At 31.4% G+C, this 12,665-nt stretch overlaps 1 protein-coding gene across 3 annotated transcripts in view; it reads right to left on the bottom strand.

Annotated features, from left to right (window-relative positions):
* Positions 1-12,665, bottom strand: part of LOC129219260 (CUGBP Elav-like family member 2) — a 542,217-nt gene that overhangs the window by 387,035 nt on the left and 142,517 nt on the right. Inside the window, exon 1 of one of the 3 annotated variants that reach the window (XM_054853589.1) lies at positions 744-806. The exons of the other annotated variants lie outside the window; for them this stretch is intronic. The gene's annotated coding sequence lies outside the window, so the exon portion shown is untranslated. Of the gene's footprint in view, positions 1-743; positions 807-12,665 lie in introns of those variants that run through there. 3 annotated transcript variants of the gene reach the window in all.

Genomic DNA, 12,665 nt, shown 5'->3' with positions numbered 1-12,665 from the left:
GAAAGACGTAACAGTAACTTTATAAATGAGCCTGCTTTTAAATCTATCGCATTACACAGTCATAAATAGTTATGCAGATGTTTTATTACGGAACTAATTTCGAATTTCATTGCAAGTACACAGTTGCATCATTTAGTCTACATTAGTTGCAGTAGTTGAATAAGATTTCCTGCGGAAACATTGTATGCATAGCAAAGATATAAATCGTGAAATCGAAAACCGAAGTGACAATTTTATATTTTTTAAAAAAAGGACTTCTCTTTCAACAGCAAACTTGAAGAAGTTTCTAAAGCAAATAAATAAATACTTTCCAATAAATCCGAATTAAGAAGGAATTTTCTTGAGAAAATATTACAAATAATTAAGTTATGAACTAACCGAAAATGTACACAATCCGCTATTAAATTTTAACTTCATGTAAGTGTCAGTAAATACGACTGAAAACACGATAAAAATATCGTACAATCTTTATACGACATTCTTTTTAACTCAACTTCTTTCTCACTTTTAAAAAGCTAGGCTAATAAATAATAGAAATACATTGGAAAATGTTTAACAAAATTCATCACAAATTTTGACAGAGATTTACAAGTAAGAACAAAAATATATCGCCTGCACAGTAAGACCTTTCTAGCGTGCGGCATTAGGATGTGAGACAAGCCAAAACTCCCGCCACTCAACTTCAATGGTCGTTACGTTAATTACTTAAATTCACTACCGAAACTGGGATCCTTGAACGTTACCTTCATCTTTGTAGTTTCAAAGTTATTCGGTCGCCTTGATGGTACATCGCAACTACATCAGAGACAGTTTCCACATTGCGCCGCTCCAGAGTCGACACTTCTAGAAATGAGGTAAACGTGTTTGCTACTATCTACAAAGCCACAATGGCTAGGAATTATTATTACTGAGACGCCGAAAGGACGCAAAACGGAAATATCCATCATCTGAAGGCATTTTAGCAGAATAAAATTATTTTTCTGACGTTGTCTCGAAAATTAATCTTTTCGCAGCCACAGACTTGAAAGTTGATTTTCCCGTGCGAACAAAGGAAATATATTCTAAACGGAAATAATTCTTAGCGAAGGGAAAGAATATTTTAAAATGTAGAGAATTTCTCTCTTGAAGAATATCTCAAAAGAAAAATTGTTAAAACTAGAATCCTTTTAGAGAAGCATCCAAACTTGCTGATGACGAAACTTGTGTTATAAAGAAAAGAATGTTTCTCTGTAGATGGCGCCATAATTTAAAGATTCCTACAGATTCAAAAGTTACAATGCATACTTGATGTTTTGAAATATTTTGAAAGGAAGCTGTAATTTCGAAGCATATATTCTATCACAAAATACCACGAGGCATTTCACTTTTAGTTAAATACATTTTACAGTTAGATTTTACTTTCGCATATCGTCCGTAACTTTCAATTAAGTTTCGGATTAAATAGCAAAAGTTTTTGCGGAATTGGTTTGATCAGTTTTTACGCTCGTTCAGCTTTAAATTCAAATATTTATGGTACTTTTTTTTACATAATTCACATGGTTTTGAATTTTTACTTCTTGTATATTAGTTTTTATACTTATATTTATAAATATCACAAACGCTATAGTAATTTTTTCGCCCATGAATCTTTTTTTAAATATTATTTTTATGTTTAACTTCAATTTACTTGTTCAGTTTTAGAACTATTTTACTTTGCTGAAGTTTTGATGTGTTTTAAAGTTTATTCACATAATGATGTTGGAAAAATGCCTAGTTATGTTAGTTCAAGTCGCATCGACTATTCTATAATTTTGTTTTTCTACAAAATGTAAAACAGTGTTATTACTTTTACTCTCAGTTTAAAAATAGAGTATATTTTTCCAATGCCAAATGTGATATTTTCAGACATCGTCAAAAGCACCAGAAATTACATTTTAAGTAACTACGTAAACATAAATGATGAAAATAACAAACTCATTTCAACAAACAGACGCAAAAAGTTTATTTTAATTTTTTTATCAAAATTTAATCAACTATTTTAAAAGCCGTCATTGCTAGTTTAACTTAAAGTATCCCCCCCCCCCATCATTCAATTACAATCTTCCGAAACACATTATTTGCTATTAGCTATTTAAATTTTTATTAGTTGTAAATATCGCGAACTACGATAGTCATGAGAAATTTTGATATTGACATTACGGTGATAACCATAAATATAGACCAAGTTTATCGCAAAAACAATTTCCTAAAAGATCACACACTCGGGTATGTTTACACAAGTCGAAATGCGACTACATGCTACTTCTGATAGCTTTATCTCTTGCTGAACCGGAAAATCAGTCACTACTTTCGCCCGTTACATCACTATATATTTATTAAAAAAAAAAAAAAAAAAAACCTCAAATCACTTTTATGAAAGCTAAATCAGTGCTGCAACGAAACTTCGTACAAAAAGTCAGTAACATTAATTAAGTGCGAACTACAAAACTACTTCGATTCTTTAAATTAAACAACATATTTACTAAAGATCAATTAAAAATTTAAAAAATGTCTTTATAGTCTTTTAAACGAGTTGAATGGGTTAAAATGCTTTATTTCAATACAAAGAAAAGGCAAATGTTTATTTTTTTAAACTACTACAATCAAAGATACTTTAAAACAAGCTTTAATTTCCCATAAAATAACAAAACTGATGTGGAATAATACAATTAGACAGAATGGCAATGCCTGAAATAAATAAAATGCATTCTCACGTTTCTTGACGGAAGAATAGCAACGATTATTAAATGGAAACAATAGCGCTTTGAAAGAGAAAAGTGTCTGCTGTCGTGGATGTTTCTTGCATATTTGCATAAATAAAGAACAAAACATGTCGCCTAATGAAGTTCCTGAAAATGACACCATTTCATCTTAAGTAGTCGATACTAGATAAGGTTGTTATACATATACAAAGACTCGAAAAAAAAGAAAAGAGATTTGCATTGTTACTGTTTTCGTCAGCTTGATCAATTATTAATCGCTACTGTTAATTGATTCTCGGTTTAATTTCTTATTGTTTCTTACACAGACAGGGAAATTGTTTGGGTTAAATTACATGTGTAGAAGGAGATAGAATAATAATGCATTTTTATTTCAACTGCCAACTTAATGAACAAATAATTGAATTTTAAACAAGAATAATGCTACGAAAATTGAAATCAGTAATCTATTAGTTTTGCTTTACCATTGTTTAAAATACAAAAAAGTCAGTCATTACGGAATATGATTTCGCATTAATTGTAAAACTTAATAGGAATAGAATTTACACAAAAACCAAAAACAAACTACTGTAGACAAAGATGTATAGTTCAAGTTTCTATGTTTGCTTAAGATTTTTAACTAAAAGTTTAAAATTTCCCCCCCAGTGTGAAATACTCTTCGCAATTTCACGAAAGATAGCTATAACATCTTTTCCTGGTTTATTTCATGAAACGCTAAGTGGAATACAAAAGTAGACTTAAGCCGAAGAGAAAGCATACCCTTTAAGCAATAGCCACTAAAGTAAGTTTGATGCTTCAAAAGTGTGAAAGAAAAGATGAAAGAAATACTTCGATGTATAAATAATAATAAAAATAAAAACGGCGCAATATTTTTCTTCTGGAGGCTTAAGCGGATGCTAGAAACATTTATACCTTTCATTTTCTTAAGACATTTTAGAGAGGTTTCGACGTTTTCTGAAAAAGGTGCCGAAACAAAACATGTCAACGCCGCAATGATGACAACCGCAGAATTCGGGAATGGAAAGCAAAAATTCCTGACAGCTATGACGGAACCATAACGCTATACGGGGGATTTTTCTTTAAAATCTTCAATACTGACATATTTGCGAAGAACAAAAAGTCTCCTCAGCACCATTAATAAATGTACGAAATCCTCGTTGCGTGTATAAAAGAATTGGTGAAGTTTCAATTATAACGCGAACTATTTTTGCGAAAGATTCAAGGGAGAAAAGTAATGGGAGAAGTTGGAAAGTATCACGTAAATTTACATGATTGTAAAGCTCATAATCCAGTTGAAAAGTAACACGTAAATTTACAGGACTGTAATGCTCATAATCCGGTTGAAAAGCAACACGTAAGTTTACAGGATTGTATAATGCTCATTTTCTACAACCAAGATAGCAAAATTTATACTTTAATATTTAAAAGATAAAGGTATGGTTGTTGTGAAACTGGTGCAACTGAAATTTGCGTGGGAAATGAGAATTGCTCACAAACAAATTTCATACCCATTCGTACTCTTAAAAATACATTTAAAAAAAATAATGTTGAATTCATTTTTGTTTCATTTTACAATATTAGCTTGATACTTTTGTGCACAAATATGAAATATAGAGCGCAAGCAAAGATACTGTACATAGATTACATAATTGTAAGAAATCCTTTTTTCCAAACTCTGTCGTTTATTAGAATCAAGTGTAAAAAATTTGAGAAAACGAAACAGCGGATGATCTTTTTATTTGGATTAAATCCAAATGTATCAAAATTTAAAACTACATTATAAGTAAAAAATTATATTTAAAACTAACCCATTGCGTTAAAATACGAAAAACGGGCATATTACACTTTTAAAGATAATGATTCCGCTTTTAAAATTGTTATTAGTAACATCAATTTCGTTTTCTACTACATCAAATGTTTTATTTTTATGATACTCAAAAGGATCGGGATGTTTCATTCCTTTAATACAAAATACGGAAAAAAACCCTAAAAAAATTATATACTTGCCTAAAAGTAAGCAACACGTTTTCAAGTGAAAAAAGAAAAAGAAAACAGAAAAGGTAACAAAAGGAGTTGAAAAAGAAATATAAATAAAACTACATCACGCCTTCCTTCCGTCCAGATAAAAAAAGTAACCACTAGAGAAGAATGTAATCACATTTAGTGTTTCTGTGACCTCACCGCTCTTGCAGTTAAGTAAATAGTAGAAGTAGAGATCTATGGAATTGAAGTTAAATAAAAAAAAAAAAGATAGTTGGGAAAATATGTCAATTGAAGTTAAGTTGAACTCGACTCGTAATCATCAACGACACGGTTGTAGAAAATGAAAATAAAGTAAATGACTTGTCATCTATGCTTTAGAAAATATTTGGTAATATTTTGAGGCATAATTTATATTTTAATACCACACGAAATTTCTTCCTGTGTAACGTCCTTTGTCAATCAATGCGCCAAAAATATGTCTTCGATTTTTGGAGGTGGTTACAAGAGATTTAACATTTGATACGCATAATTTTTTTAAGTTAGAATAAAAAGAGAACCATGGGCTCTGATAACGCTCTGGATGCAGGCGCTGGGTAAGCAAAACAAGTCAATACTCTTTTCTCTAAGCGTTGTAGTCACTAATTAAATGGTACTTCGGAAGTGTTTGCATTTTATCATGTATATTTATTTGAAATATTTGTATAAAACTAATATGAAAATATAATAATAAGTTCTAATGTTACTTGTGGTTATGACTTTGGGTATCAGAAACAGGGAGATAAACTATTATATCTAAAACTCGGAATCACAAGTTTATATTGCACCATAAAAGTGAAAGAAAATTAACAGTTGTTCTGAATTTATTCGGTAAAAGCTGTAACAAAAGTGAAGTCCTTTTAAACTTCACAAAAATGAATGTTAGCAAATGTTCTAAAACAACCTCTAACTTTGTCTAAAACAGTATTCAGAGCAGCTAAATTTAAAAATGCACAAAAATTTAGACATTGAAAACCAAACACAGAGTAAAACTCTGTAAAATTACTTAACGGAAACAATGTTTAAGAAAGAGTACTTGAAGCATTTCAAATCAACTAGAAAGTCTCTAAAGGCTGAAGGGTCTTGCGGTATTAAAGCTGCAGATGCTCTGCTTTGAATATATTTTCATAAGTACATCAACTAAGAGGGTATGAAGCTGCAAAATTCGCAACGCCTCCGTCTTTATGGCATCAGTATTCAAGGTTGATTAAATTCGAGTCCATTCTCGTAATTTAAGGAAAAGCTTTGTTTTAGAAATTGTTAAATGTATCATTTTACAGATCGCATTACCCACAAAGGCACTTTAAAGAGCCGGAACTACTGGAAGAGGTGTAAATAAAAAGGGCGCTAATCAAGGAACTCGTTATGCTCTAGGATATGGTATTGTCGGAAAGAGTTAAGGGAAAAAGAGGTTTTACATGTAATTATGAGCAGACTTTGTACGATAAATCAAGTATGGGAGATGCTAAGTTCTCAAGTTAAATATTTTTTAAGTGTTGTTGGTTTGGTAATGCAATTGGCAAATACGTTTTTAAAAGTTTCGATTATTACAAAACGATTGCAAAGTGAAAACACATTTTTAAAAAGCATAATTAAGTTCTATTATGATTACAGATAATAATTTATGTCTGATAAAACACATTTTAACTCGGTTATTTTAATAATTTCTACTAGATTTTGCTACGCTTTTTTAAAATCTATTAAAAATAGTCGACTAAACCTGAAATTGATAACAATACTGAGTTTGATTTTTTTGAGAATGAACTGTCATTTTAGAAAACAATTATGTTTAGCATAAGCATTTTGGGAAAAAGCATAATTACTATATGCGCAGTATTTTAAAACTATAGTACTGAACAATATTTTTATTTGAAAATTACTGACACTAAATATAGAGCTCATCTTAAAATTGATAATATACAAACGTTAAATAATTTTAAAAAAGTTAACATACATAAAGAAAGCTATCTAGTAAAATAACTCTTTCGGTCACTAATTCCCATCAAATTATTTTTCCGTAAAAGAGTGCATTTTTGATGTATACGTTACCCAAGAATTCAATGATAAACGAAGACAAAGAGCAAGACTACAATACTAATACTTACTTTTACTCACAATATTTTAAAAAATATTTTGTTAAATAAATTTACCTCAATTTACTAAAAGGCACTTAATTCCAATAAAACTGCTTTTGAAATATATTCTGAACGATTGAAAAAATTATACTCGCATCGATTTCAACGAATATAAAGCCGGCTTTAATATCTAGGAAGCAAGATTATCTAGCAAGCCAAATAAGTAATAAGATTAAGCAAAAGCATATTTCTTATGTCTTATTCGCATTCTTTATCACTTGAGGCAAATCACAGCCGAATAATATTGGCTAGACAAACAGAAAAAAGGGCAGTCTTGGAAAAACAAAAGATAGTCGAGACGACGGGGGATTTTGGAATTCCACAGGGAACAAACGTCTGGATCTCCGGGCGCTCTTAAATTGGTTGCTCATATTTATTCAAGTTAAGTCCCACTATTAATTTTCGCAGAAACAATTACCTTCGGGTGCAGAGCTTTTAAAATTTTGGAGCAACTCCACTCTTGTTTCATTCTGAATTGAATTCCTTCATTAAAAGGAAAGCTGCCGGCAGAATTTGAAACGATAAGGGACGAAAAAAAAAATAAATAAATACTTCGCGATCGTTAAGAGAAAATTTATAATTTCTTAACAATTGACAGGGAAAAGTTAGTTCTCGTGGATAAGCAATGTCAGGCTTCATGTTAATGAAAAGAAAACAGAATGCTATTGGAAGAAGGTGGGAATAATTAGCTTTCTGAAACTAAGCACTTCGGAAAGAAATTAATAATTCAGAATCAGAGAAAGCTATACAACTTTTGCAAGAGCTTTCCAAGGAAAGATCGAGTTGGGTGTTTTGGAAACTTTGCACCGGCAATTTCAAAAACAATTATCGGGGATATTTATGTTAGAGGAAGCTTTCACTTTTCATTGAACATCACATATATAATTCGGATGAAAGAGTTAAAGTTTCGTGCAATTATTTACTTTCTAAGTTGAGTTTCGGAATTTTTGGAAGATATAATTAACAGTTATCGTAATATATTTACTTGCTTGAATATTTTATTTAGGATTAACAGCAAGTTTTGATATTTATCTTTATAAAACAAGTTTTGTGTCTTCTACACTGAATACTAGAAGTGTACGTTCACGTATGATAAATATGTATTTATCAATGCGAGGAGCATGAGAGTTCGCAACATACGTTGGTGGTGTGTTTGGAAGTCTTGGAATGTTACTTTTTACTTCAAATATATATATATATATATATATATATATATATATATATATATATATATATATATATATATATATATATATATATATATATATATATATATATATATGTATATATATATATATCTTCATTCAAATCTGTTTTTATGCGGTCTTTTTTGTGCGGTATATGAAAAATTGTATTATATAGGGACTCAATTGACGAAAAACGAGTGCGAGGTAGTATCTTTAAGTTACGACAGAGGCACTCCGATGGGAAGTCAATGTGATCTCCCAAAAATGTCCTTATTCGGGAAATTTTGTCCGACTATTCGGCAAAATTATCATTACTTGGTTTGTTTTGTTTTAGTTTAAAGAAGCAATGCAACTCCTAGTTATTTCATAAGTTGTTGGGTTATTTTCTACGTGAGACTTTTTTTATGCGGTCCCTATCCATCGCATAAAAACTGGTTTGGGTATATATATACATATATATATATAATTTACATCAAAATTTCCTGTTAGAATGTATACCAGGGAAGACAGAAAAGTAAATCATGATCCAAGTTTCTGAAATGCCAATGATACATACAACATTTTATTCTTTTTACTAAGATTTAATGCCACCATTGGCCATCAGTGTCACCTTCTTGGGCTTTGAAAATTTTTCTCAGTGCAGTTGAACTAATAAAAGAGGGTGCTCAAGACATATCTTAACAATTTTAGCAAACTTAGAACTAATTGTCTTCTTTCAAAGTGACTCGTAAATAGTGAACTTTTACGAACAATCAAAAAAGTTTAAAAGTTTCAATTTGTCCCAACCCCTAAACATATTAAAATTCATACAAATTGGTAATTTACATTGCTTAGTATAGCAAGGGTATCAACGTGGAGATAAAAATTTGGGGTTTTTTTTTCATATCATTTCGGACCACCCTAATGTATACAAATGCCACCTACGATATACAGTACAGACAGTCACACAGATGAATAGTATATAACACCCGAGGGCTTAATGTGAGATATATGTTAAAAATAGCATGAGGGCAAGACGGCGTCAAATAATTTTAGAATGTCGTGAAAAGCTGTTCAGGATTATTTAGGCATTCCATGGATATAAGACAATCTTCAAAAATGACGAGACTCTGGATCGAAAAATTATGAACATGCATGTTGTGTCAGAACATTTATTATTTATTTAAACAGCATTTTTAATTGGATATTGCCTGCAAATTACTTCTACGAACTTTTGGAACAGCTTCTGATGAGTGTGAAATCCCATTCCTGATCTTTAGTTGGTTGACATATTTACAAAACATTAGTTATAGTCTCAGGTAAATCACGATCTTATGTCCAATGCAAGCACTGCACTAATATTCAGCGAACGCCCAACCACATCTTGAGTGCCCAGTGATCCCCACTTATCTCCTGAGAAATGAACTGGCTCCACTCAGCGAGTTGCTACAGGATGTCTTCTACAGTCGGGACGCACCGATATTTGCTGAAGCTGTGATCAAGACGGTAAAGTTTAATGTCCATGGATACGAAAACAACAACAACAGCATTAATTATAGTTCCTTTTTCATAGTTTTTCATCCCGGAATTTTGATGAAAACTATGTTCCTTTCGCATTTTTAAGGTAAGCTTTTGTAATGATAGATATATTTTTAGTCCATACCTATTATATATAGACTTGGACATTTTTATAATTTTATTTAAAAATATGATCTCCAAATTATTATCTTCCTCATGTCTTATATACTATTGCTCACATCAGCTGTTCAAACATGGGGTATCATCACATACATAATTAATTTTTTTTATTTTTCATCAGTTAATATTAGTATGGAATCATTTCACACACACACACACACACACATATATATATATATATATATATATATATATATATATATATATATATATATATATATATATATATATATATATATATATATATATATACAGAAAGAGTGCGGGAAATGGCATTAAATACTATTGATTGGTGTACAATGAACGTAAAATCCAAGAACATCTTTCAAAATCTTACTGGCTCTATAGGACCGAAAAGTATTTGAAAAGCACATTCCACAAATCTCAGAGTTACTCCCCAAGTCATTAGAGTAAGAGCAGACGGCGCGGTTTAGCGCGTTGCCCAGGCCACATCCCTGAAGATATTTCTCTTGAAAATAAACGACAAAAAAGGTCTCGGATAGCCTAGAGTACCACGATAGCTCCGGGTTTATATAGTTAATGACAGAGAAACACGAAGAAAGATGGAGGCTGTAATATTCCTTTAATGTTTCGGTTAGAGATAAGGATTTATGGCATTAGATAGATGGAAATTTTGTTAAGTAAGTCTGATATCAGTCTATTAATGCAATAAAGTTAGTGCTCAATGCTGCTTCAGATAAGTAAATAAGATTGACTCTTTCAGGTAAAATAAAAAATAGCTTTCTGGATAATCGAACGATTTCAAGAGCAATAATTTTGACTATTGGTGATTAGTAGAATTGAATATGTTTCTAAAATGCTTGATAATCTCAAATACTTTTATGTTCAAAATATTTCTGTTGAGGCAGTGAGACGCAAAGGGATGTAAGTGGCAAAATTCAAAAGTTGGATATACACAGTACAAATGGAAGGTGAATCTCTCCTCTGCCTTGGGGCAAGAGATAGTACTAGTACCTTAGTAGGTTCTGTTACACAGCATGGTTTAGAAAAAAAGTCTACCTAGAACCTTATCTTTAAACGCCTTTTACTCAAAACTTATGTCTACTTACATCCCTTTGCTTCTTACTGCATCAATTCAAAAATCTAATTAGCGTAAATTTTTTTTCAATAGAAATGAGTTATTTAAAAGCCGGTTAACGTTGAAATCTCTCTTTAAAAGCAGATTAATCTCGAACGTTGTCAATAGAAAAACATTTATTTCAAAATTTCTGTACCTGGTATAACTTAATTATGGTAACTTGTCAATGGCGAAACTTACTTTCTGGCATTTTTTCAGGCCTGATTTATTTTTATATAATCCAAAATATTTGGAATTAATGAAAACTACATTGCGTACATTTGGAATTAGGTTCCGGAATGCGAAATGGAGACACTTGTTTTGCTCTAAGGCAGCACACCACGCCTAAATTAGGCTAGACTATGACGACGGGAAATTTATTATACCTTTTAACCTTGAAAACTAATAAAAAGTTCGACAATAAGTAAAACTTAAACCTTTGATTCTTGTTAAGACACATTCGAGGACAACATTTTAGAGCGGCTTAGACAAGTTTAAAGTTTGAGCGGTTGAACGAAGACTTTTTGGTAAAAGAAAAATGCCAAGAATAACAGAATACACAATTGATAAGTAGCACTCCCTTGCGCAACCAGAACTTTCTTTTGTGTAAGAGGGGGAGGTCACAAAGGACCATGCATGTATATATATTTCCAGTTCCAAAATATCAAGACGAAAAACTTTCTGGTGGGTACTCCCAAACTTCCCTCCTTGAAGTAAGTATTTGTGAATACTTATTTATAAATTATGAAGTTCATGCCAATAACCGCTTCAGTGTACTGCAGAATAAACAAAAATATTCATGCAAACTAACTTATTGTGGTCGTTTATTAATATTGCACAAATAGGATTACTCGCCGACTTTAATAATCTGCCAAGTGCTGTAAACAATATTATTTTACGAAGTCGTTGCCCAAGGCTTCGATTTATGAATGTAGTCTGCAATTTCCGCAAGCCAGCAAATGTTTTTAACGCAAGCGAGTTTTTTTTATAATATCAAGTTAAAAGCATTATAACAAAGTACAAGAGCAATTAGAATAGCACACACGTGCTCTGAGATTACAAGTAACAATTACGCGAGCTATTTCTTGAAAATGTATTTGAAGGTACAATTTTTAAACTCAGCGCAGAAATGTGAACATTTTAATAATTTCAAGTCATTTATTCCTAAACAGAGATTGAAGAAAAGATAAACTATGGCGCATATTATCAAAAAGTATGCTATGCTTGAATACGTTGCTCTTAAAAAAATAAAAAAGACAAAGAAATAGGTTGCCCTCCACTGTGTACTTTATTTTCTAAAACCTAAACCTCTCCAGGAAAAAAAATCAATCAATGAATTTTTCTTTTTTTTTCTTTAATGTGATAAAAAGTGCCGAAAATATCTACCTACAAACATATACAGTTACCGCCTGATTTAATTCGGAAACTGTCACCGCAAACGTGACACATTTCGAAATACATAAGTCTAAGTCTGAAATCCAAACATCATCTTCAAATTATGTGAAAGATAACTGCCAGAGTAAATACAACATTCATAGAAAAAGTCAAACTGGAGTCTCAGTGGTAAATGTTAATATTTTCCATACGGGGCACTGTGCCATTGGGACAAACCATCACTTCTACTGAAATGCAGAAACATCATAACAGTCTGCTTCCAGAAAAATGTTTTATTTATTTCTACAGAGGTTCTAAACTCTCAAGCTATTTACACCATTAAATCGTTCTTATCGTCCGGGATGGATGACCGACAAAATACCGGAACATCCTTACAGCTAGTCTTCATTCGCACGTGGTATTTTTACCCTGATACTTCTTGACAAATGTCAGTACC

This window comes from Uloborus diversus, chromosome 3, assembly GCF_026930045.1.
Source record: "Uloborus diversus isolate 005 chromosome 3, Udiv.v.3.1, whole genome shotgun sequence".
In the NCBI taxonomy this organism is placed as follows: domain Eukaryota; kingdom Metazoa; phylum Arthropoda; class Arachnida; order Araneae; family Uloboridae; genus Uloborus; species Uloborus diversus.
This window is presented reverse-complemented; position numbering and strand designations above follow the sequence as displayed.